A 6000-nucleotide genomic window follows, 5' to 3' on the forward strand; every position below is an offset into this window, starting at 1 on the left:
CCTGGACTGACTGGGGTATTTCTTCTTCCTCGTAAATGGTAGTCTCAAACGCCCATGCCATCTCTATAAGTTGCTCTTGGGCCATGTTTGCAATTGAGTATCTGGTTTTCTTCCATTTCCAGTCTGGGGAGTATCTTCTCGGTGGTATGCCCTGTGTACTCCTTAGTGGCAACCTATATTGCCCTATATCTCCATTCCCTTCTCTTCCCTCAACAACTTTTGTTTCTCCACTTGGCTGTAGGATCTTATCCTCCAGTCTCACGTTATCCATAATATTTGAACAATCTTGAGGAACAGTATTACAGTCAGAATGCCTTACCTCAGGATCCGAGAGCGGGTTTGACAGTTCCGGATTGTCACTTAACTCCTTGTTCTGTATACTTGGATTTGGTGTCTCGGCGGTACCGCTAACTGCCTCGGGTGGACCGACGTCAGAGACAGGACCAAGATTTGGTTGGCAGTTTTCACTATCCCGACAGGCTTCTCCCCTTTGGTTTTTCCCCCTTAATCGAACCGTGATTTAGTGTGATAGTGGGTAGCCAATCAGGTGAGTCACCTTCTAGATTAGTCGATTGATTCTCCCCTTGACTCCCGGATTGGCTACAAAAGAATTCCCCTTCGATAAAATCACAATTTATAGTGGTGTAAAGAGTTCGGCTCTTAGGGTCATAACATCTATACCCTTTCTGGTTTTTCCCATACCCTAGGAAGACACATTTAATAGCGCATGGTGAGAATTTAGAGCGTTCTTGTTTTGGGATATGGACAAACACGTTACACCCAAAGACTTTGGGTTCAAGGGTAACTGATGATGGTATGGTGGTTTAAGTGGATAGAATTTCAAGTGGGGTTTTGAAGTCAAGTATTTTGGTTGGGAGACGGTGAATAAGGTAGACGGAGGTGGCAACTGCTTCTGGCCAGAATGATTTGGGAATTTTGGATTCAATGAGAAAGGCTCAAGTGATTTCTAGAATATACCTATTTTTTCTCTCAACTACCCCGTTTTGTTCAGGAGTGTGTGGACATGTAGTTTGGTGGACTAGCCCTTTCTCTTTAAAGAAATTTTGCATTGCAGAGTTGACAAACTCCTCCCATTATCGGACCTTAGGATTTGGATGGTTTGTTTGTACTGAGTTTGTATGAGCGTATAAAATTGAGTGATTTTTTCAAAAACTTCTGATTTTGTTTTTAAAAAGTAAACCCAAGTCATACACGGATAATCATCCACAAATAATAAGAAATAACGCAAGCCAAAACCCCCAATAATAGGTGCAGGACCCCAAACATCAGTATGAATCAAAGAGAAAGGAGTTTTCACTCGAGTACTATTTAAAGGAAATGAGTGTCTGTGGCTCTTGGCCAAAAAACAAGTTTCACAGTTCATAGTAAAAAATGAATTGATTTTAGGAAAAATCCTGTGAAGGTATCCTATGGATGGGTGCCCTAACCGACGATGCCAAAGCCAAGCTTGTCTTTCGGTCAGTCCGTGAGACACCAGCGCAGTATTCTGTTGAGCCACCTCATCCACATAATACAACCCGCGTCGTTCAGTGCCACGCCCAACTGTCATCCCCGTCTGGGTATCCTGTAATAAACAAAAGTGAGGTTGCATCAGTAATTTGCAATTAAGCTCTCGAGTAGCATGACTCACTGATAGTAAATTATGAGACAAGTATGGGACATATAGGCAGTTTGACAGTTGGAGAGTCAAAGATATAATAATGGTACCCGATCCCTGAACAGGTGTTAGTTCCCCATTGGCAGTTTGAACAAACGATTTCTTAGATTTAGTCATACTTAAAAAATCGGCTGAATCAAAAGACATTGTGTCCATTGCCCCACAATCAAATATCCAATTATAGATGGGCAGATTTCGAAAAGCTTGGGACCACATTTGGAGTCATCAACATTAGAGGGACTGAAAAAAGAATTATTAATAGGTTGGGGACTAAAAACGGAATTATTTATGAAATGGGGTAAAAAGTGTGAATTTAGAGAAATAGAGGGATCCAGATTGAATCCCTCTTTACCTTCTTCCTAAACTCTAGCAGCCCATTTCGGATTGTCTCTGAGTTTCCGACCCAATTGCCTCGCCGCCCGTCACCTCCGTTCCCGAGCTCTAAACCCTAGCCACCGTAGCTACTGCCTTCTCCTAATCTCTCATAGTGTTGGTGTCTGAGGTACCAATGCTTCCCGGTGTGGGTGTAGCTCGGTCTTCGACCATCGCGGTTGTCGAGGCTCATCCTCCACCACCGCGATTCCGTTGCTGGCGTGCCTTTTTCATCTCTTCCCACCATTCTGGGTAACCATGGAGTAGGAAACAGGTCTCTTGGGTATGTTTCTTCCCGCCATAGTGACTACACACGAGTTTGCTCTTGTCTTCCTCTCCCCTTCGGTTGGTCGGAAAACGAGAAGGTGGTGTGGCTGGTGGGCGACCTCGATCGAACGCTCCGAGGTCGATTCTGACTCCAGATTATTTGGACTCGTTGGTTGTCTTCATGACTTTCGAGTTGGCTGACTCCAGTCTTACTACTCCGTAGTCTTCCCTCACCGTGAGTAATGGATCTTTGTTCAATAGTTCTCTCTTGACTGTATCGTATTTTTCATCTAATGCCCACAAAAACTGATACAGCCTATGCCTCTGTGTATTTATGTTGTATTTCTCTATTGTGCTAGGGGTATCCATTGGATTCGGATCCCTTACATCGATTGAGATCCAAAGATCCTGGAATTTGACCCAGAGAGCTTCCAGCGACAAGTTGCCTTGCTTCATACCATATGCCTGTCTGTGTAAGTCGCTGACTTGGCACGGGTCGGCGCAACTTCCGTATGTAATGGCCAGACCTTCCCAGAGATCTCGGGCCGTTGCGTACTGGGACACCTCGCTCACCAAGTTGGTCTTGATGTTATTGATGATCCAATTGAAACAACAGTGATCTCGATGTGAGATGCTAAGCCCTTTCCTCCATCATAATAATCTAATATCAGTTCAATACTTCAGATTTTATCCTTTACATTTTTATTTAGGATATTGGCGCTTAATATCACAATTTTTTTAAAAAAATTATTTTTACACTACTAGAAAAATAGCTTCTCACTACACTTTATTTATCGTAAAAGATGTCAGTACAAATATTCAGTCACTACACTAGCTTTTCACCTCACATATAACATATACTATTACTACATCTCAGAATAAATGCCATATTGGAACTCATTTAATGGCACTTCTAAGTGTTTTACGGTTTCAAAGTAAAAATAATTCTTAATATTGTAATAAAAATTAAAAATGTAAATTTTCACAAAAATGCAAGCGTCATCACCTAATATTTTACGAAGCAAATGGATAATTAACCAATTAATTACTTAAATTAAGAAATATTTAACTATGACATTCAGAAAAGATAGAAAATTTAAAACCAATAATTAAACATAACAAATTAAAAAGTCATAAAAACTCTTAATTATTAAAACCAAATTTTGTCATTATAAATTTGAATAATAGAAAATTAAAAAAGAGGTAAATTGTTGCACACTACCCACAACTTTTCAGTTTCCCCCTCGTCTCCCGGACTCCCCCTTCCTCTCTTGATTTCTCAAACCCTCCTTCCCCCCTCCATAAAAAGTCACCGCACCCTCGTACGTTATCGCCGGCGAGAGTCACCGCTTAACTTTCCCCGTACAAAGCTTTTAATTCCGTACCATAGGCGCGCCACTGCCCAAACATGTCTCTGCCCATGCGACTAGTCACCGGCGCCACTGCTCACCTCCGAAAGCCCTTCCCCGGCGGCGACGTTGCCCACGCTACTAGTCGCTGCCCTTGTTGCTCCACGTGAGGTTTATTTACATAGTTTAAAATGTTGTTTGTTTGTGAATCCTAATTTTTTCAATTCTAGGTTTTTATGTGGGAAATAGTTTGTGATAATTGTCTAGCTTATGATTTGGTTAACGATTTGGGTAAAATAGTGGATGAAGTAGATATATAAGAATTTCATTTTTTGACTCTTCTGTCTAAAATGAAGCATATGGTTTGTTCCTCTTGTGAAGTGGAGTTAACATGGATAAGTTGGGAAAATTAGAGTTTTGAATGCTAATGGTTGTCGATTCATTAGTTGATTAACATAATTAACCATATGGAGAATCACCATTGCACCTTATTGTCATTTACACTTGACTTTATAAGTTTCACTCATTTATTAGAGTAATTCTTTTGCTTGGTCATACTATGGAATTATATAACACATTATCGTTTACGTTTTATAACTTCATTGATTTGTAGACTTGATAATGGGTGAATTTGTGAATAATAAGTTTACTTGATAATGGGTGAATGTGAATAATAAGTTAAGTAATATTTGGAGCTATATTAATAATAATAATAATAATAATAAGAGACTTGATATATGTGTGTCTATGGCTATAAAAATGTTATCCCATTCACAAATTTAGAGACTCAACATTGTATTGCTTCAGTCATCTAAGCTAGTAAGTTGATAATGCATTGCCTTGGTAACGATCAGTAGCTATGTACCTAATCTGAATTTCACGTGCTTATAATAGTTTCTTACATTTTCTTCTAAGAGTTAGTGAGATTGCATATTGTCATGCATATTGATATAGTATATGTTATGTATCTGATGTTCAAATAATAAAAGGTAGTAAAAACATAACCTTTATGTGAGAAATACAGCTGGTGCTAATGTTTATTAGCTTGATCTTTTTTGTTTATTGTGCAGTACTTTATGGAGTGGGAGAGAATAAGAAGGGTATTGAAGCCAATATGCAAGTTCTATATGTGCATATGGATAAATAATTTGAAGGTTTGTTTCTTCTTGCATTGATGATTGAAAATTTGATAGGGAACAGACAAGTAAAAGAGTGTTGGTAAATTCGTTAATAATTTGAGTTTTGTGTGATACGTTCTCTTTGTCCCGAGGAACAGGTAATACCTTATTACCTTAGTTATTTTCTTGATCTTATATTGTCAAATTATGGAATGTGGCAACTTTTTATTAGCACAAAATAGGCATCAATAACAAAGTTAAGTGTTGCTAGCTTAATATTTCTCTTTATCATCAATTTTTATTATTTTGTTGGAGTTTGTTTATGTTGATTAATATTTTGCGTTTTTAATATCTTAACAGGAACACATGATGTTGTTGCGAAGATGAAGTTAGCTAAGTATTCTAATGCGGATGAGAATGTGTGATAAGGAGCTTCTAAGAAAAAACCTTAAGCGTTAGATAATTGTGTAGTCATGTAGAACTTTTTTGTATTTTCATTTTAATATTGTATACTTTGATTTTATGGAAATTATTATATAAGTTTTTTATATGAATGTATGTTTTGTATTTAAAGTGATTGTAAAGTGGAACTGATAGTACGTTGGGAAATGGAAATGTACTTGTTTAATATTCAAATTCAGAAAAATTAAATAATAGTAATAAAATAATTTTTATATATTTGAAGGAGCAACCTGTAAATTATGCTATTTATAGATGAAAAATGTGAATTATGAAATTTGAAGAGGCAAAATGTAATTGCAAAAATATATAGGTGGTCGTTTGTAATTTTCATTTGTATTAATCAATGTAATCACATATTACATTTGTTGGCACTTTCAAATGTCAGCAAATATATTGTTTTATGGCAATTTTAGGTGTAGTTATGATAGTTATATGATTACATTTCACCTATCATTACAGTGACTCTGAGTTGCACTTGCATAGGATGCCATCATAGATAAAGTGCCATGACATCATTTTTGTGCTGACATTTTTTAGTGTCATATCACGCCAATTTTTTAGTAGTGTTAGCCACAAACTTTAAATTTGACATATAATATCAAGAACTTATAGTCGTTGAATATTCACACCAACAACAAAATCCTACTACATTTCATTTGTTATTATATCACATAAGATATGGTTACTACTGAAAATGATAGTGATGTGATTACAAAGTCCTAGAAGCCAGATATGGTTATCAATCTCATTTTAA

The 6000-nt window shown here is 37.2% G+C and overlaps 1 long non-coding RNA gene across 2 annotated transcripts; it reads left to right on the forward strand.

The window, feature by feature from the left end:
* The first annotated feature begins 3533 nt into the window (after window positions 1–3533).
* LOC121793785 lies at window positions 3534–5342 on the forward strand. Of its 2 annotated transcripts, none has more exons than XR_006049164.1 (3): window positions 3534–3837; window positions 4737–4820; window positions 5145–5342. It is a non-coding gene; the product is annotated as an uncharacterized LOC121793785 (long non-coding RNA). The 2 variants fall into 2 exon arrangements; XR_006049165.1 differs by having other exon boundaries at window positions 3534–3832.
* The last annotated feature ends 658 nt before the right edge of the window (window positions 5343–6000 follow it).

Source organism: Salvia splendens, chromosome 3 (genome assembly GCF_004379255.2).
Source record: "Salvia splendens isolate huo1 chromosome 3, SspV2, whole genome shotgun sequence".
Lineage (NCBI taxonomy): Eukaryota > Viridiplantae > Streptophyta > Magnoliopsida > Lamiales > Lamiaceae > Salvia > Salvia splendens.